This window comes from Python bivittatus, unplaced genomic scaffold (assembly GCF_059951505.1).
Source record: "Python bivittatus isolate LINGU-HERP-01145 unplaced genomic scaffold, Pbiv_v1 ctg000080_np1212, whole genome shotgun sequence".
In the NCBI taxonomy this organism is placed as follows: Eukaryota; Metazoa; Chordata; class Lepidosauria; order Squamata; family Pythonidae; genus Python; species Python bivittatus.
The window spans coordinates 27,993,118-28,014,478 of record NW_028277035.1 but is presented as its reverse complement, the minus strand read 5'-3'; the positions used below and the strand labels follow the sequence as shown (position 1 = coordinate 28,014,478).

The window sequence follows — 21,361 nt, the reverse complement described above, 5'->3', positions numbered from 1 at the left end:
GACCTTTTCAAAGAAACATACACACGGTTGTTCCATTTTTTTAAAAAACAGGATCTTCATTTTATAAAAGTATCTTCATTTGTCTTTATGAGAATCAGATATCTGTCTGCGTCTGCATACACACGTGCCCGCATGTTTATCTGGCTCATGTTCAGTTTGAAAACAGGAGTGAGGAGCTTGCTGGACATATTAAGACCTGAAACGACAACTGCTGGTGCTAATGAATAGAGAGGGTGCTTCTTTGGTCCTTATGTGGCACATCGCGTCATTCAATGAATTCCAGCATCTATGTCAGAAAAGTCTATGCAGGAAAAGTAATTCAATATGATTGCTTCACAGAGGCTTACGCGCTAGGCCCATTAGAAAAATAAAGGAGACAAGGTAAGCAGAAATTAAAAGATGGAATGACAGGCTAAGAGAAAGGACAGGAAGAGGAAAGCAAGTTCAGGTAGGATTACTGTAATTCCTTCTGGAAATGGTTTTTTACAATCAAATGTTATTGCTTTTTTCCAGACTGTACACTGTAGAGGTGAAACCATATATCTAAATCTCTCATACCAGAAGTGCATATATCTAGGAAATGAACATATCAAGGCAAAAGGATCAGCCTCTCTTTCTACTTGGCCTGCCACTTTGTGTGTATATATGTTGTTATTGTGCAAGAGCCCATGCAAATGCTGGCCACAGGCTATTCTTTCCTGATTTAATAATTTAATACAATCCATTAAGTGATATCACTTAATTCTGCTGACCATAGAAACTCAGATCCAGGCATAGGCAACAATGAATATACTAATATGTAAGCTTCCACAAATCTCTTTCTTTGTTGGAAAAGACTATCGACACTATTGAACTCTGAAACTTGTGTGTGTCCTACTGTAGGTATCCATACCTGGGAGCAGCCTCACTTGAGTGCAGCGTAATTTATTTCTGAGCAAACGTGCATAGTGTTGTTGTGCCAATTAATTTACCTGACTTCTGGTGTGACATTTAGGGTAACTGATACAGAAAGGCAGTTGTCTGAATGTAAACAAAGCCACACAACCCCAAAGTAGGCTGTTTACTTTGTCTTGAGTAAACTGGTTCAGTTTATAAAGTAAATAATGGGGTTGAACAAGGATTTATTTGGCAACAATGCTTCAGAACAACATATCTCAACTACTGTGATTCACAGCCTTCTTATCCACATTTCTCCTTCGTATGAGTCATGGTATTTCAAAAAGGATTTCCCCATTTCACCTCTGTTAGGTGCTTTAGTTTCAAAGGATGGATTCCTGAAAAATACACATACTTGGCTGTTGGAACACATTTCAGCATAGATATAGTAATGACTGGCCTTGGATCTATCCACTGCTAACTTATAGGAGGGGAGAATACAAGCTTTCCCCCCATCCCTGCTGAGTGGGAAATAAGAAGCTGGCATTTCCTCTTTTAAACTATTCAAAAGCTGGCTTTAAATCGGATTAACATCTTAACAGATGCTTCATGGTGTGCTCTCTGCAGGGAGGATCAAAGAACGTCCTTTGACTGTTTGCTGTTCCTTTATGAAGCAATTTTACGGGGGGCTGGCCCCTTTTACCTTTTATTTTAACAATAATGAAACAGGACCACAAGTTACTTAAAATTGCAAATTGGATTGCAGATTCAACTGGACTTTTCATTATTTTTTTTTCTCTAATGTATTATCAAGGGATGCTATCAATGGAAGTCTGGGTTGGCCATACATATTTTACCTGGTCCAGATCAATCCCGTTAATCCCAGGGATGAAAAGAGCTACATCAAGCTACACACAGTGCAAGCCACCTGGTCCCTAGAAACTGGAGAAGAGATTTGCAGACTATGAGCCGTGCATCTTTGTTACCGTTCTTCAGATTCCAACTTTTAGATATTTTTGGTGTATGCATGGATATCCAGTCATCCTTTGACTCACTTTATCCTTGGCCTCAATTATATCCTTAACAGAGAAACCATGGTCCAAATATATGTGATGTGATATACATTTATACTAAGCAAAAATGCTGATTTGGGAGATGGCTGAAACATGTTTTTTTTTAATTCTTCTTGGTCCAACGGTCCACATCACTTTTCAATTTCATTCCTCCTCTGTGGTTCTTGACCAAATACATTCCAGTGTCATTGACTGGATGTGGGCAGAATTGCCATGTCCCAAATCCCTTGACCCACCAAACATATTCATCACTGAATTAGCATGTGTAAAGAGTTAGGAACCTTCCCAAATCTGGGTCACCCCAGTTGTTTTAATCTTCATTTCCTTCATCCCTGATTATTGGGCTATGCTGGTGGGGGTTAATGGGAAACAACGGAAAGGACTCAAGTTGGGAATGCAGGGCTGGCTCTAGATATTTTGGCATCCTAGGCAAAGTCATATTTTGGCACCCCCATTGGTTTGGCTCATCTTCTGATTTTGTTAGGAATTTCAAAAAGGCACCGTCTTGTTTCTTAATTATATTTAACCCTCAAGCAGGCACGCTGGCTCAAGGAGTGTGCTGTTACTACTTTTTGCTTTTTTACTGGGTTTTTCAGAAGTCTTTTCAATTTTGGTGCCCCCCCCCCAAGTCATGGTTCCCCTAGGCTGATAGCTGCTTGGTCTTAGCCTAGAGGTGGCCCTATGGGGGCAGATACTTGTATCCTGCATTTGTCTGGACACCTGGAGGGAATACGGAGTGGAAGATGCAATTACCAAATTGTGCTTTAGGATCAAAGAAAGTTTCTGCATGCTGGATTTGTTTCTGTTTTCTCATAATACAATGATGAACACTTGGGGTAAAATTGGGCCTTGGTTTTGTTTGTGGCATACTGGCCAAAATGTGCCCAAACTAACACGTACTATCCTTAATGTTAGTATGGAATGAAACATATAATATAAATATGACTAAGGCCCTAAGCTAATTTACATTTTATTTATCTTACTAAAAAGCATTATGTGAATACCATACAGAAGACTGTGGTTTGGAATGTAAGAGTAAATAGTAAAAAGCATTCATTAACAAATGAAATGAAATGAAAGAAAAATGTGTGTGGGAAAGATATCTGAATGAAGGTCTCATCTTGAAGATTGCTGCTGATGAATATATGCAGGGAAGTGAAGGTTTAATTATAAATGAAATAATTATGTCAGAAAGTAATTTGTGTCATTTAGGTTGTTATGAAAATAGCTGGTGATCATTGTATATTACGCTCCCGTGAATAGGAAGAACCAGAGATGAATTTTGGAAAAAATTGTATAATGTTTTGAATGAATGTGATCCAGATGAAAAAAAGCATTTTGGTAAGTGGCATAGATAAATGGGGGAGAACAAGATGAGAGAGCACAGAAAAACAGGTTTAGGCCAATTGGAGACCACAGAATGAATGAGAATGATGGCACTTAGATGAATAACTACTTAGAAAAATATCGGTTTGTTTCAAGTGTGTGGTTTAGGTATAATTAATATGTACATATGGCAAAAGAATGAATATAAATCTTAAAAGTGTGATTGATTTGTTTGCTAATGGTGAGAGATTGACACAATTAGTGAAGTATACAATGATTATGAGAAGTTCTGAAAATGGAACAGAATATTTTTTTAGTAATGTCAAGTGTGGATTTTGCAAGAAATAGACAAGTAAAAAGTGAAAGAAATGAGAGTGTAAGCTGGGCTGCAAGAAGTTATTTTACATGAAAAGGTCCCAACAAAATGAAAGAAAAATCGATCTAAGGGAAGAGGATGTAAAAGCTGAATGGAACAGGGTGAAAAGAATTATGTTACACAGTGCCTTAGAAATATGTGGATTTGTTGTACAGTAATGAAAGGATCAAAAAGGAAGCTTGGTGGAATGATGAAGTGATAAAAGCTATGGATGAAAAAATACATATAAGGACATTATTGCTGCAAAACATGAGGTTGAGCGAAAAATGTATAATATGTATAGAGAAAAAAAGGAAGTTGGAAATATAGGCAAAGAGTATAAGGAATGTTTAGGAGTAAAAGAGGCAGAGAAAATACAGAGCGTTTTTGATGGAAACAAAAAAACACTTTGGAAGTTGGAGAAGTAGGTGAAGAGGCCCAAACAAGGAGCCTCCAGCAGAATGAATAGAACTAAAAAGAAAACTGATTAAATTATTAGGGATGAAACTGAAGTGAGGGAATGACAGAAAGAGAATTTTAGAGATCTGCATGAGAACAATAGTAGTATGTTGAAATGTGGAACTGAAAGCAGTGCTATCAATGTTAGTGCCAAAATTGCCATGAGAATGTTGAAAAATGGTAAGACTACAAGTGTAGATGGTGTGATTGGAGAAATATTAAAATATGAATGTGACTTGCTTATGCACTAGCTCCACAAGTTGGTTAGCGTGTGCTTGAAGATTTATCTGGGCCTGATGATTGGAAGAATACCATTAGGGTTCCCTTATACAAACAGAAAAGTAGCAAGAGTGAATGCTAAAGCTATAAGGGGGTTGTTGGTTAAGTGTGTCAAGAGAAGGTGTTTGGCAGTATTCTGATTAAAGGAATATGAGAGTGCCAATGAGCAAAATTTGGGAAGCGCAATTCAGCTTTATGCTAGGCGGTATGTGCAGATGAGAAGTTGCTCCTCAGCAAGTCATGTATGAAAGTGAGAAAGCAAATTTATTGTATGTTTGTCGATTGAGGGAAAGCGTATGTTAAAATGAAGACACTTGAATTGTGGAATGCTTTGTGTGTGTATGGATGCAAGGGTTGTTTGCTGAATTAGATAATTTGATGGAATCGAAATGGAAACAAAGCATGAATGAGAATTAGATGGTAGGGTTAGCGAATTGTTCAGTACTGAGAAGGGATTGTTGCTGAAAATTAGAAGTCAATTGATGTGTTGGAGTGGAATGCTGTGCTACTTCTTAATGGGACTTCAAAGTATTATCCCAAATGGCCGTTCCATTCTTTTATCCTTTTAGTACCCAATGGCCATATTCAAAGAGCCACCTGAATAATCCTGAGTGATATTACTTGCAATAGGAATGACTGTTTGCAAGAACTCAGTCAAATGTGACAATCTTCTTATCTGAACAGTTGGAAAGCATCTGTGAAAAGCATCTGATTCCATCCTAGAACAGTTAGCGGGCTGCATGATCTGGAACCAAATGCCACAGATGGTAGGTCTGAATAAGGAGCTTGGTCAGTATGCCTGACAACCCAAGCGACAAACAAGAATGACTGAGGCTAAGTTGAAACAGCTGAAAACCAAAACCAAAACAAGGCACCATCACGTGGAAAACAAACAGCCTGGGAGGGGCTGCCTTCAAAGAAATGTTGCTGAAGATGTACCTTTGCCCATTTTCCTTATCTGGACAGGGTGCTTCTGAACCTCAGGAGCCAACTTTCAATTTTATACACCGGCTTCCTGCTGCTTTTTTGAACTCAGGGGATGTTCTGATGGTACTGCCTGCTTGGTGGTCTACCAAGGCTGCAGCTTTTCACTTGGAACCCAGTCTCTATCCCCAGAGAAAGCAGAAGGAACCTGAAAGACTTCTGTGCAAGGGCGTGGGATAGAGGAGGGAGGGGGCAAGAAATGGCACTTCTCCTTTAGCTGTTTATTTAACCTGACACAGACCTCAAGCATCAGTTCATTTTATGGCCTGCTTGATGACTGCCAAACTGGGGGCAGTGCCTTTTAAGGAAAGGGCTGGATTATATTGCCTGGTTTGTTAAGGGTACCTTGAATGAAGGCCATAGCTTGAAAGGTTGAGAGAGCAGCTCTGTGTGCCGCCGGGTCTTCTCTGCCAAAGCACTTCCCAGAACCTGACCTAAGAGAGCTCCACATTCTGTTGCCTTTGGGCTTGGGCTTGCTCTCTCTTGGTGTTGGCTGCCCATCTGGACAGCACACATGCTTTCCCCAGCCTTCTCTCTCACACATATATTCACACATTGCGTGTATCCAAACTCCATCAAAAGTGAGGAAGGCTAGGAGGCCCACAGGAAAGATATGGGATGCATAAACTGTGGACTTCCAGTCATGCAGCAGGAGTTTCCCTTGTTCTCTTCTTTTGCACTCCTGGGCATACTCTTCAAAGTTGCTCTGATGAGCACGTAGGGAGCACATACAGAAGGACACCAGTGTCCAATCATTCGGTGGATGACTTAATGGAATGCAATGCTATGCTTGCTATGCTGCACTTCCCTTAGAACAGAGCTTGCTGTGCTGGAAGGGGATTCTCCTCAGGCTTAACGGAGTAAAATATATTCTTGGGTTTTTTGCTACTGAAGGCAGTGTTAATGTGCAGGGATGGCCAACTGAGAATCCTAGCGTGCCTTGCCCCATGGTCTCACCTCATGGCCTACATATATCAAGGTGAACAGATCCAGCTAAAGACTCCCTTGAATTGTGCTCGATTTCTAGAAACTATACAGACATATCCAAAGAGTTTTCTTTGGCAACAGTATACAAATGATTTGACGTTGCCTCCTTCTGAGATGTTTTACCATAACTGAGCATACCATATCTCTCCCCTTTAGCTGCACTCTCTCTCTCTCTCTCTCTCTCTCACACACACACACACACACACACACACCTGCCCCAAATTTGAATCTTACTTTTTAAAACAGTCAAAAGTTGTCTGGGAAATCTCTGGATGATTTGCAGCAGATTTATGATTCCTATTGTTTAACAATCACAGCAACAAAATTCTTCCATCTCTCCTGCATATCTGGGGCCAAATTATACAACTGTAATAAAACAAGCTTGGGATAACCAGGAGTGCATTTTATGTGGAAAGATCATGAACTCAAAAAGATCTTCCAGTATACAAAACAAAATTCTTGAAGTCTAATTACTTTTTTCAGACTGCCCTCCCCCACCCCAGAAATCAGTTACTGACATCAGCACCAGGTTTGATGAGGAAAAAGAAAATCCTGTCTGTTAACAAGGATTAAATTAGTTGGCTTCATTTCTTCTGTTTAGAACACACACCCACACACTGGTTTGAAAGGTTATGCATGTGCTAAACTAACTAGTGCATCACTGTCTTAAATATTTCAGTAATTGACATTAATTTCAGTAAAATAGTTTAGTCTTTGGTATTTACCCTGTAAACTGTTACAATCTGTGTTAGATTTTCAACATGTTCAAAGTTTATATGATGAGATAATTTCCCACCCTCAGGAACTGTTCAGGAGACTGAGAGGAAAAGTAGACATTTCCAAATATTTGGTCACACTAAGCTTGAATAGAAGAAATAAAGAAATCACTGGAGGATGTTTGGAATAAGGAGAAGAAGCTGGGTTCTTGATCATAAACAATGTTTTTGAAATTGTAGTGTCAGTGTATTCTTTTAAAAAGTCTTTACAAATCATCTAGGACGTTTCTGGGTTTGAAATTAGTAAAATCTGTCTTAATTTCAACATGTAAATAGAGAATTATTGTGTAGAACAGAAGTGGATCTTTTAGACTTTTACTATTTTGTTTTCAGCCTCAGTCAATAACAGTTCAGGGTTATTTGCAGATTAGTTGTTTTTTGTTTGTTATATATTACATGAAACAAAGTTCATTAGCATAACAGAAAAGTAAATAAAAGAGTACAGACATGGAGTTATATTGGATTTCCTAAGATGCTTCAAAAATACATATGCATATATTCCCTCTCCTGATTTGTCAGAGTTGTAAAATGATCATAAGGTATCCGCTACTACTAACCACGATGATGAAAAAAATGATGAAAAGTGCATCAAATTGTTACAATGAAAACCTGACCTCTCATTTTTATGTCCCAATGCCAGACAGGAGTACCTCAGTCACAAGTTTTGTATTTTGACATCACAACAGAAGTTTTGTCACTTGCCACCTCTCCCCCGACTCCCATGGCTGTCTATGCAAATAATGATCTTACCACCTATTGACTGCAAAGCAAGTCTTGAAAAATACATTTAGGCCAATTCTGCATGGCAGTCTAAGCTGCTTGTCTCCCCTGCTGTTTCCATCAGTTTCTTAAGCCAACCTCAGACAATCCAGTCTGGACTGCAGAGGGTTGGCAACCCGGCTGGGTTGTGCTCAGTTTGGACTATGAAAGGTTTGATGGGTCATTCCCCTGCTGTCAGCCCTTCAAGGCAGTCCAGACAAGAAGCACAACTGTGAGTACTAACTGTATCTTTATCGAAAGGTTACATTCACAGAAACTTGCAAGACTGAAAGTATTTCTCCCTTCCTCTCCTTTTACTCTCTGGCAAACAAGAGAGGATCTCTTCTGAAATGCTTCCCACACCTTCTTTCCTTCTGTGGGCTGAGAAATCTTTTATATGCTGGTTGTCCAGTCTGCGGCTCTTTCTCCTATCTCCCAAGGTCATTCCATCTTCCACTCCATACCATTATATCTGCTTTTTTGACCTTCCCATTCATGCAGAAAAGGCAATCCTTCCTGGGTGGCTCCTGGATTGGTCGACCTGTGTCTGCAATTTCTTTTAGGGATGTTCCTTCTTCGCTTGACCCTGTACCTTTCTTATGCTTTCCCAGATATTTGGGACACACGGATGCCTTTGCACTCCCTTCCCATATTATCCCCTTTGATACTAATGCAGACCCTAGTTCCTCTGTAGGAAGAACTGATAGTTCAGCTTCACAGAAACAAATTAGCAAGGTTTCTACTTTGCAGCTTAAAGATGTAGAAAAATGAAGGGAAGGGAAGCTTTGTAGTATTGCGGGCAGGGGATAGGAAAGCAAGGAAAGCATGCAACAACTAGCCCAGGCAGAAATGGAAAGGGGAATATAAAGATTCGATGAGCCTGAGCCTCCAATGTTGATGATAGTTCTATGGCCATCATTGGATCAACTGCAAGATCATAAAACATGCAATAGCAGCCTGATAGCCCAGGATGAAATGGCTGTCTGGAGCAGCAACCAGCTTGGAGGGGAGGGGGTATGCTAGGCATTGTAGCCAATCAGAGCTGGGGATGCTATAGAATGGAATGAAGCACTGGAGACTTCCTGCTCTGAAGGGCTTAAGACAGCCTGGGTTGGAAAACAAGATTTGAGTTGAAGCTGGAGAACATGGGCGTGGGGTGCATTTGCAATGGGCTGGGAGTGAGAGTAGGATGATGTCATCTGTCCTGCACTCAGGAAGTGGTGAGTGGCCCATACTGGCAATAGACCAGGCAAAAAGTGCACAAATGCCCTTAGGCTTGAGCCTCTTGGTGGCACTGATCAAATACAAGGTCAGAGCATAGGAATACTTTGCTAGCTCCATTCTGTATCCTCCTCCTCCTCTTCATAGAAAGGCTAACAGTCTGTAAGAGGAAGTTTCCTCTGTCCATGGAGGCCTTCCATGCAGTTTGCAATCCACCTGGAAATAAAAAGCCAAAGGAAGCTGTGGGTGGAGAAAAAGTGTTTTGGAGGCCTGGAGAGCATGGCCAGGACCAACCCCATCAGTTCACCTTCAGGTAAACTGGTGCTTTGCACTTGGACCAGATCTGGACTGCAAAAATCTGGATGACCACTAGAGCCTAACTCTTTAGTTATCTAGTGATCATCTGGATTTTTGCAATTCAGATTTGGTAGCCCAAGTGTTTTGTGATTGACCTTATCCACCATGACAGTCATTTGGGGAATTAAATGGTCAAATAGCCTCAGTTGCTTCAACAAGTTGGGGTCTCTTACACTAATGAGTGTTTCTGGCCCTGGTGGATGTAGAGGTTCACAGCCTTTGAATCGAGGCTGAAGTTCATAAACTCCTCTGAGGCTTCCTCCTTCTGGATGGGAAACAGCAGTAAGTTTGGTTTCTTTCAAACTCCGCTGATTACATCTGACCCTTGAAGCAGCTCCCTGACATAGTTTCCGCAAGGTTTTGTACACAGAGCTACAGGAGTGCTGTTCCAAGCTGACAGATATATGTGTTTTCACTTACAGCTCTTTGCTTGGGAGCTTCAGAGATTTGTGCCACTTGTAATGTGACCTAACGTCCTTTGCAGCGTGCAAGTCTTTTGAACACTAACTCACTTCGGGCTGGGCCCACACAGCCAAGAGGCTCCAAAGCAGTTGCACCTGGCTGTCAGAAAGCAGGAAGATGAATTCTTGGGGTGTGAAATGAAGCAGCTGCACAAAGTCCAAAGGAGGAAAATCAGGAGTTTAAGTGGGCTTTAAATCCCAAAGATCAGCTTGCTTAATTTTCCTGTCCATCATGTTCAAATTCTGCTTTGGTCTAGCTGTGTCCTTAACAGTTCGCTAAGTGGAATGATTTTAAATACATGTAACCTTGCCAAATGTCCAGGTCTGAGATGAGCAGCTTTCTCTCACTAGGGCATTTTCTCACCAGGAAAAGAAATAACCTAAATCTAAACTCAGAGTTTGGGGCTTGGGGCAACTATCTGCACAAAGCAAATGAAGTTGTTGGTAGGCTGGCTGGACCCTATCATGAGAAATAGCAATGGGAACTACATATCTTTCTCTGTATTTGTGCTACATGCTGAATTAATTCTGTTTTCTGGGTTTGCACAAGGCACTGGATTTAAACGTGAGTTGGCCAGCTTGTGATTCGGTGTGTCATGCAAACAGCCATTTTCTTTCTCTAACACTATGCACATACGCAATCATGGACAGGTCTTTTCCAATCACTTCCCGTTCTAAGTGGGATGGGTGATTATCAGCATATTCTTGATTACTGACCTTTCAGATGTGGTAAAGCTCAGCTCCCTGAATTCCTTCATGATGGCTGGGAGATGAAGCACAACATCTGTAGCAAGCTTTTGGCACTGTAAAGGGGTCCGGTAGCTACCCTGGTTTCTGAAGGGGTTGGTACCTAATTATTCCAAACACTGTAATACTAAACTTCTTAGGTTTTCTTGCAAATTTCTGGGAGCTGCATCTAAGATGGTATTTTGTTCCACGAGGACTCCTTCTGCAAGAATAAGAAAAAAAGTGGGGAGGATGTTCATATGAGCAGCACTGGTTAGGAGTTGTTTGGTCATATCAGTTCTCCAAGTATTGGGTTTACTGGTAATACCAAAATAGAATTTTAAAAAATTAACAAGGGGGTTTTTGTATACGAATGTGTGTTTCTCTCCTATTCAAGCTTTTAACCCTTTATTTGCATTTTTAATTAGACTACAGCTATGTAGTGCATGATCCCCATTAATCCCCATTTTTCATGTTAAAAAATCTTATATTTGTATGCACAATGGCCTGGCTTGTGCTTGCAAATGATCCTAAATTCAATGTCTGGGATCTCTAGATAGAGCTGGGAAACATGATGCCTGTCTGAAATCCTGGAGACCCGCTTGCTCTCATTCCTACAGTCATGTCCTCATGTCCGGCTAACCACAGCACCAAGTTGCCTCGCTAACTACTCTTGAAGGACATGTCCTCATGATATCATTTTCACCCAGATTTGTTCTTAGCTGTTCCAGTTGTGAAGTTGTGTTTTCCCATTTCCTGACACAAGTCTTGCTGTACAGTCTCTGTGATGAAGCAGCTAGGGGCTGGGCTCTGCCTAGCTCCCAAGGGTTATTTTTAGCACTGAGGAAGGGTCTTTCCTCCAGTCCCTGACCCCGGCCCTCCATGACCATTTGGGGAAGACTGGGCACTAGGCTTCTGTGGAGGCACATTCTCATCTCATGCCTGACTGGCACTTTCCAAAGAATCCTTTGGGTGTTTTGTGGGCTCCTTATAAAAACAAGATCATCCCCTTTTTGAAAGAGTGGAGAACTGTCTTTAAAATACAACGAAACAGGACTGGTATTCTCTAGTGTTTGTGTGTGTGTGTGTGTGTGTGTATACTTGCATGGGAGCTGTCACCCCTTCCCCATACCTTCTGAAGGTTGATGGGGAAGGTGGCAGATAACATTTCATCCTCTTTTTTAATTAGGGTGCTACCAAACAATCTTCACACAGATCCCCAGTCCAGACTGCAGCAAAAGAGCCCCCCGTGAAATTGGCTACGGAAAGGATGTGAATGACCAGCTCCATTCCAATGTGCTACTATTCCTGCTACTGCTGGTAATGATTTCTTCTCCCTGAACACCAACTAGTTCTATGCACAAACTATTTTTCAAATCTGTTTGAATGACAGGACATTGTGACTTTTACTTTAAAGCTTGCAACCCCCACAACCTTTTCTCCTACCTCCAAGCCACCCAGAGTTGTTGCGAGTTGGATGGCATACAAGTTTTATTATTCTTATTCTCATTTTATAATTATAGGAGATGCCTTTAAAATGCAGTGAGGGTTGTGGGAGGAGAAGGGTGCCTATGTTTTAAATTTTAAGGAAAGCATTCATTAAAGGATGGGAAAAGGAATACCTCCCCTTCCATAAGACAGTGCTAACACTCTGCCTGGAGCTGATTTTTTTCCCACCCTGTCCTATCCAATATAATTTCCTTCTGAATCTACCCATTTTTGTAGCCAAAGAGCTCCTCTTCTCAAAAATACCATTTATATCACCGATTTATCACTTCAATAACAGCTGCATTGCATAATAACATTACTGGAGGGTGGTGTTGCTTGGCCCATCTGATGCTGTTGGATTGTTGAGCTACTTCTAACATAGATTTCACACTTTTCTTTAAATGCATCCATTGTGTAAAACCGGAGCATATTTTGACAGACGATGAAACTCTGTCAAAACTCCTCCCCTCTTCTGGCCTATGTTACCTAGCAATTAGAGTTACTTGGTGGGAGGGAAGTGAAGGGAAGCCAGGGAATTCTACCAATTGCTTTCCTTAACTTGCCCCACCTTAACTATGTAAGGGCAGCACTAGCCTTCTGCCTTAGGGCCATCGTTGGGCATTGTGGCAGTGCAATTTACACTTTTCATTTGGCTCAAGGAATAGGGGAAGGCACGTTAACATAGCTGTGAAGAAGAGCTTGGTTCCTGTGTTCCTGAAAAATGTCATATGGCTTCAGCCAAAGGATGGTGAATGACCTCTGGCAGTTAGTCGCAAATAGACTTTGATGAGACAACCGAGATTGAAGAGGCTGAAGGATTAAAGCTCTTATGACTGTGAAGAGTGTAACTGTTATGATGTTACAGAGTATTTGTTTTTTTGAAATGGGGGACTGAATTTTAACTAAGCAGATTTTGTTAAATTTAACTGCACGAACTTGGGATATATTACAATGTAGTAAGTTTAGAAGTATTTCCAAAAAATAGACATCTGTTGTCAATCAGGCTAGATTTTTTTTAATCTGTCTTCAATTGTGTTGGGTCATTAGTGGCTCACTGACTACAGTGAGCATTTAATTTGCATTTCCTCATTCACTGATGAGGCATTTAGATTTTGGAACTTTTGCTACTGGTTTCTATTGTTAAAAATAAAGTAAACCGGAGTCTCCACATTACAGAGTTTAAATGAAATGATTAGGGCTATATGCTAGCTGTCTTCACTATGGTGGCCTCCCGATATGAAGGATTATAACTTTCATCATGCCAGACAACACGCTGGCTAGGGTTAATGGCAATTGTTGTCCAATACTTTGGGCAAGTTTCTCAGCCTAACCTATCTTGCGGGGCTGTTGTGAAAATAAAATGGAGGAGGTTGGAAGAACTCTGTACATCACCTTGAGATCCTTGGAGGAAAGGTGGGATATAAATGAAATAAATAAAATGCACCTACAGACTCTACCTTTAACCTACCATATTCAGGCCACTCTTCATTGTATTTGAAGCCCTATGATGGCATCTTGTATTGAATGACCAAGAACCAGAGCACAAAATCCTGCCAGGAGGCTCTATGGATCCATGGAGTAAAGTAGATGTAGATAATGTCAAGCTCAAGCCTTTCTAGGGAGCTGGCCAGATAACCATCCTTGTTTCCTTCCTGATCCTGTCTGTTCCTGAAGGAGAGGTAACAGTGGCGTCTGGAGGTCTGTGCTCTGTTCCCACAGGAGACTGTTGACAAGGACTCTCTCTCTTCCAGGCACATATTATATTGGGGTGTTTGTATGTGGGCATGTGTAGAAAGCCTTTTTCATATGCTTTTACATCAACACAAACAATTTACACAGTTTCCTGGCTCAGGCACCTATTTCTCAGTTGCAAGGACAATATACCAAGAAACAAAAATGTGTGTGGTAGATGGGAGTTATGTTTTTTTGGTGTTCACATGAAAGGAACTAAAATTATATCACTACACAGCAATGCTACTGATTCTTTTTTATGAATTATTACTTTTCAGACTCCTGCATTGTTCATTTTTATCATCCTTCCTCTTGACAGGCATCAAAGTTGGGTTAACTTTTCAATAGAAAGCCTGCCTGCCTGCCTGCCTGCCTGCCTGCCTGCCTGCCTTCCTTCCTTCCTTCCTTCCTTCCTTCCTTCCTTCCTTCCTTCCTTCCTTCCTTCCTTCCTTCCTTCCTTCCTTCCTTCCTTCCTTCCCGCTTGCTTGCTTGCTTGCTTGCTTGCTTGCTTTCTTTCTTTCTTTCTTTCTTTCTTTCTTTCTTTCTTTCTTTCTTTCTTTCTTTCTTTCTTTCTTTCTTTCTTTCTTTCTTTCCCTTCCTCCTTCCCTCCCCCTTTCCCCCAAATCAAAGAAACTTCTTAAATAAAGCCTTATCTTGTTCCATGTTTGGCAGCCAGGCACATTCAGAGTCATAACAGCTGGGGGTGGGATGGGATATGATTGGAGAGTAACTAAACCACCATCCACTGATCACAGGAATTATTGAGCTGATCCTTTGATATTATAGTACTAGAGGACAAAACAGTGTGACATGGGACACTTCCTCTTCCCAATGGGAGCCGTGATACTGGACACCTGAAACAACAAATACACAAAAGATTCACAGTGTTGGTCCTGGAATGTCCTATTTGGGCTGAAGTTGCTTCTCCCAGAACTTCATCAAGGACTCAAGTCCAGCATATGTATGTAAGATATTCTTTTCTAAACAAAAAAGAATCGATGAGGCTGTAATTGGTATTCTTGCATCACAATCAGAGTGTTGAAGTCAAGGGCAGGCTGGATTTTTGGTTTGTAGAAACAAAATGATATTTTATCCTTCCAAAATCTCAGAGAAACAGGATAAAAAGATACCAAACTGATAGATAAGAGTTTGACTTCTAGCATCTGGTTTCTTCCAGGTTTTCCAGACAGCTGTATTAAAGTACTATCCACCAGTCTTTGGACAGAAAAATAGCCATTTATTCAGTGGTCACATGATCAAAATTTGGTTGCTGGCAGCCCACCTGCATTTATGACCACAGCATGTGCTTCAACGTCCCCCACCCACCTGTCTCCTCCTTGGGGAGGCCTTGCATGGCCTTGTGAAGGGCCAGTAGCTGCCTCAGCTGGGCGTGCCTCATCAGCAGCAGGAGGAAGAAGACAATTAAGGTCAGTTAGGGGTGGCAGGGGCAGCAGGTGTGGCAGACTGCAGGGCAGCCAGGGCAGTGGAGTGCAGAGCAGCCCAAAGGGCAGAGATGGGGGGGGGGATAGGTGGGTGGGGGGAGCTGAAGTGCATACTGTGGTCCTAAATGCAGGTGGGCTGCCAGCACCCAAATTTTGATCACATGATCATGGGGGCACTGCAGTGGCTGTAACTTCGAGGACTGGTTGTAACTACCATTCATTCAGCACCATTGTAACTTCGAATGGACGTTGAATGAATGTGAGAACTACCTGTAATGGATAAAAGCTTGGGTCAAGGGATCTTTCTTCATCTCTGTGCATTATCCTATACTGTTTTCTGATCTATGATCATAATTTTTGATTTGATTTGATATCCTATACTGTTTGATAATTTTTCTTGAGTCAATGGCATATCTGGAGGAATGGAGTCTGAAAGATTAAGAAGTAAGGGGAGAATTGGCATAAATCAGATGACAGTGTTCAGAAGGACCTTTCATTCGTGAAAGATATTGTACCTCTGCCAGATATTGGCCCATTCTTCTCAGCTGGAATGGTTGGTTTGGATTCTATGACAGGACAGCTGAAGCTTCCCAGGAGGGACAGAGAAGAGAAGAGAACAACAGAGAACAGGAAAAACTCTTTTTGACCAGGCTAACATGTGAAAACATGTGACCCAAAAAAGCAAAAGGATCAGAATGCGGTTGGTGTCAGTGGGGCTCAGAAAGAGTTAGCAGGCTGTCCCTTTAGAAGGTAATAGACAGCCACCAGAGCAAACCTTGCCATGGAACACTGAGGGTCATACTTGGGCCTCCATGGATCAAAGAAACCTAAGAATCACTTTCAAAATTATGAAGGGTATGTTGGTGTGTGGTTTCCCACTGAGAGTCCCCACAGTGACTATGTGCAGACTCTATATGAGGCTTCAGGAGGTGCATTTTCTTCCTGGTGCCTATCTCCATGTTGTGACTGAAAGATTACTGTTCAGTCTTGCTGACAATTATCCTTTCCTCTTAATCCACGTAAGGATGAATGACAGGACCAGAAATTACTTTGAAAAAATCTCTGGAGTTTTGAGATCTTAGGCAGGAAGGTGAAGGAACTGGGAACACAAGTAGTTTTTTTCATCCAACCTTCCAGTTGAGGGTCACAGCAGAAGAATAGAAAGCAGGATACTGAAAATCAACAACTGGTTATGAAGATGGCATTGCTGAGAATGGTTTGGATTCTAGGACAATGGCCAATGCTACTCTCACAAAGGACCTCTAAGAAAAGAGAGGCTACAACTTACAAAGCTGGGAAACTGGTGTTTGGAAGACACATTGTCAGTCTCTTCAGGAGGACATTAACAAAAGAGGGAGGATGACAATAATCCAGAACCAAATATGCAGCCAAGCACTGGGGACAAGAAAGCAGACCATAAGGGGAAAAGTGGGGGGCCTGGGTGAGGACTTGAAATGTTGCAAGAAACCTTCAACACAGAGGCCAGCAGTTGGTGCCATTCAAACTCTCAGATGTTTCTACACCAATGCACAGAGTACAGGAAATAAACAGGGAGAACTAGAGATCCAAACTCAGGAAGACAAATATAATGTGATAGCCATCTCTGAAACTTAGTTGGATGGTACACATGATAAGCACATAGCACAGAAGGCTACAGCTTATTAAAAAAAAAAAAAGACCCAACAGTAAGGGTTAGGGTGGTGCACTGTATATAAAGAAAAAGTGTTGGAGCATGAAAATCCTATTGAAGGTGTTTGGGTAAGCACCTGCCCTGTGGAACAACATCCTTGCACTCTTATGATTTTTGTGCCTCATAATAGAAAATTTGGAAACAGTTTACAAGAAACAAAATAATTACTTTACAGAAAACCAAGTAAAAATAAGTTAAAATAAAAATAAGTTAAAACAGACTAATGCAAAGCAGTATTTTTTATTAAAATGTCCCCATACCAACACCTTAATCAGTACAGCATGGAAAGAAGATTCTCTAAAATAACATATTCTGTAGTATTGCATTTCCACTTGCATTTAAACTATTATAATTGAAGTGTGGGCACCTCAAGAACATTCATAGCATGTCAGGCATATCCAATAGAAGAGAAAATCTGTAGCTCAGGGTTGAACTGTGGGGTCCTTGATGGTCTCTGGGCTTGGATGTTTGCTCGCAGATGTTTCATTACCCAACTAGGTAACATCATCAGTGTGAGTGAGTGTGGGGTTTTCTCCCTGTTTATATACAGTGGCTTGCCCTGCCAGTGTTGGTGTGGGTGTGGTTTTCTCCTTGGTACTTTCTTGATTAGGACATTGTTTTTTGCTGGATGGTTTGTCTGGTGTTAATCCCTGCTTATCTGGGTGTTGGCTGCTGGAGGGGGTGTATTCTGATGTTTTTATTTCCTTCTTAGCTTTTTGTTGTCTCTTTTGAATGGTGTGTAAATATGGTTTATTTCTATGTGTCTGTTGATGGCTGATTTCTCTGAGCTTCCAGGAATTCCCTAGTGTTTTTGGATCTGGCTTGGTCTAGGATGCTCACAGCTTCCCACTTGAAACTGTGGTTGAATCTGTCCACGTGTTGTGAGATTAAGGAGTTTTCACTGGGTCTTCTGACTGCTAGTTGGTGTTCATGGATGTGCTCTGCTGGTCTGCTGCCTATTTGTCCTACCTAGTGGCTGTTACAGTCCTTATGGTGTATGTTATAGATGACTCCTGTTTTTTCTTTTTGGGCTACTGGGTCTTTTGGTTTATTTAAGGTGCTTTGGAGGGCTTTAGTTGGTTTGTGTGCTGCAGTGATGCTGTGTGGTTGTAATAGTCTGTTGGTTGTTTCTGATGTATGGTAGTGTTATCCTTTTCATAGCTTGTGTTGGCTGTGCTGCAGTGGGTAGAGTGGTCAGGCACTTTTTGATAAAGTTGCGTGGGTATCCATTTTGTTGGAAGATGTTGTATAGGCAGCCTGTTTCCTTTTTCTGGTGTTCCGGGTTGCTGCAGTGCATTTGTGTTAGTCTGAATAATATTCTTACACAGCTCCTCTTGTGGGAGGTTGCATTGTTACTGTGGTAATGGAGCACTTGGTTAGCGTGGGTTGTTTTTCGATAGACTTGCATTTCTAATTTGCCATCGTTTCCTCTGCTGATGAGGATATCCAGGAAGGAGTTGTTGTCTTCTTCTTCCCTTGTGAATTTTATTCCTTTGAAGATGTAGCTGATTATTTCATGTGTCTTCTCCAATTGTTCCTTTTTTATTATGATGGTGTTGTCTACATACTGGATCTATACTTTTGGTTGTATGTGTGGGAGTACTATAGTTTCTGATGCTGCATTAGAGTCTCTGCTATGAGTCCCAAGAGTGGTGATCCCGTGGGTGTTCCTCTGATTTATTGGTATATCTGTCCATTAAACTGAAAGTAGGTAGTGAGGCAGAGTTTGATGAGATCCATGATTCTGGTTATTTTGATCTTAGTGTATTTGGCTAGGTCAGGTGTGTTTGTAGTACTGCTGCCATGGATTCTTTCACTAATTCTGGATCTATGGACATGAAGAGTGCTTGATGTCGAAGGATGTTAGGCATATCCCCAGACAAGGGCTGCTATGGAAAGAGTAGCACATCATATAATATTAATTTCCCCAAAGGCAAACTGATGAGGTTGCTCACCATAACCTGATTAGCTCCCCAGGATGCTTTCTAACCCTCTCCACCATTTACCTTTGTCTGTTCCTTGGCAGGTGGGTACACATAGCACTGGACTGCATAGACCTGCAATCTTTATTTTGTAGGCATGCTTACAATGTTCAGAATTGTTACTTTGCTTCGAAGCATGCTAGCTTTTAATTCCTACTGCTAAAGCCTGTCTGACTGTGTCTCTGTCTCTATCATCCATCCATCCATCCATCCATCCATCCATCCATCCATCCATCCATCCATCCAGGTACCTGTCTGTCAGTCAGTCAGTCAGGCGTGGCAGGGATATGCCTGGCAAAATATGTACAGGCACATTGGTATGATGGGCATCTCAGTGGGAATCTCAGTGTTTGATGTATTTATTGATGATGTAATTATTTAGCCCTAAACACCCACTCCCTCTCTTAGTTAGGAGGCAAGCTAAATAACATAATTTAATCAGTTAGTCCAGTGCTTCAGAACATATGTGGTAGAGCAAAGTCTTTTCATCTCACTTTCTTTTTACCCTCTGGATTTCTTTCCCTGGAACTGTAGTGCCTTCCGGAAGGACAAGAGGATGGAGATGAGATGATACACGGGTGCTTTTTCTGTTGACATGCTTTTCTGAAGAACATGCACTCTTTCCAGATTCTAAGAAAGCAGCCTCCCAGAAGGACACCTGAAACAACAATTGCCTTCGCTTCTCTTCGAATTGTTGGTGAAAGCCACAAATCCACTCTCCTTTTATATCCCTCTCGTTTATCAAGTCAGTTTTGTGTTTTCCTTTGTTTTCATTCCTCTACGCCAGAACAAATCTCAGCCAGAGGCAGGTGCCAGGAAGTGCTGTAATCAGAGGAATGTGTTTCTAACTTTAGTTCTTTTAACTGCATTGAGAATTGCTGTGTTATTTTATTTAAATAAACACAACCTTTATTGGCAATGTGAATTAGCTTCTGTATAAAGGGGTGTGTCATAGGGACTTGTTGCTGAGCAGTACTCTTCATGTAGAGCTGTTTTCCCAACCTAGTACCTTCCAGAAATGTTAGGACCACCATTTCCAGGTTTTCCCGCCAGAAAGCTGGTAATTGAAGAGTTTTCATCCTAATGCTTCTGGAGGTGCCAGATTGGAGACCCTGTAGGGGAGAATGCTCTTCACTTCATACAGTACTTGGACAACTTCATCTCTAAGTATCTCACATGCAAGATCATACCATGGTTCTCGGCATTAATTAAACAGCAATACCTGCCATCCTTTAATGACATAGTTAGAACTGCTAGTGCATACTTCTTGCGTTTTCCTTCAATGCGCATAAAAAGGTTGGGAGGCTATGAGAGATACCTCATTGTGTCCTGTTGGTCAGGGATTTGGGATTCAGTCCACCAAGAAAAGAGAGCTAGTTTGGTGTCATGGCTAGAAACTGGGAGACCAGGAATTCTAGACACAAAACCAGCTGAGTGACCCTGGGCCAGTCAATCTCCCTCAGCCCTAGGAAGAAGAAAGCAATGGCAAATCACTTCTGGAAATGCTGCCAGAAAAACTGCAGGGACCTGTCCAGGCAGTTAACACTGACTTGAAGGCATGAGAAGGGAAGGGAAGGGAAGGGAAGGGAAGGGAAGGGAAGGGAAGGGAAGGGAAGGGAAGGGAAGAGAAGAGAAGAGAAGAGAAGAGAAGAGAAGAGAAGAGAAGAGAAGAGAAGAGAAGAGAAGAGAAGAGAAGAGAAGAAACAATCCACCAAGAAATCCATCATGTTGAACAGAAGACCTTTCTCTAGTGGAGAAAGTAAAGTTTTTAAAAGGAGGAAACAGGTCAAGTTGGGAAGTCCCAGAAACATCCCAGAAGAAAACAGTGGGGAAGTATTTCTGTACTGTTGCCTGAAGAACTACATAGACCTCTCCATGAAGTCATTAGGAGTTGAGCTTGATTCAAAGGAGACTTAAAAAAAAAATTAAGGAGTTTTATTTTCACAACTGAAAAGAATAAAAAATACCACCAAAGAAGGTAGATTGTTTTGAATTGGAAATATTTTTAAAAATTAATTAGTGAATGAGCTGGTTATTTTTTGTGTGAATGTTAAGGCCTGGCACTCTAGGCTAGGGAGCTCACAGCAAGTTGCTTTCCCTCTCACTGCTGCTAAATATTTGCTCCTAGGATCCCCCTCCAGCCCTGCTACCATGGCGGGAGGGGGGGGGCATACTCCTTGGAGAGTAGAACAAAGAACGCCGGAAGTGTATGCCAAGAGTCTGTATTTCCAGGAGAGTCATCCAAGGCATGAAGGTCATCCCAACCACCCAACTAAAGCAAGGCGGAACTTTTATCAGGCAGCAGTGATATAGGAAGATGCTGAAGGTGGATGATCAGTTTAGTGACAACGGCAAAGGCATCATTTCATACTGTGCAGGATTAGGGTTA

General features: G+C 41.5%; 1 long non-coding RNA gene across 1 annotated transcript in view; it reads left to right on the top strand.

The window, feature by feature from the left end:
- The window catches only part of LOC148216649 (uncharacterized), a 42,741-nt gene extending 22,283 nt beyond the window's left edge, over nt 1–20,458 (top strand). The window contains exons 2-3 of the long non-coding RNA XR_015794748.1: nt 11,829–11,959; nt 19,507–20,458. This is a non-coding gene — a long non-coding RNA (uncharacterized LOC148216649). The remainder of the gene's footprint in view (nt 1–11,828; nt 11,960–19,506) is intronic.
- Nucleotides 20,459–21,361: the final 903 nt, after the last annotated feature.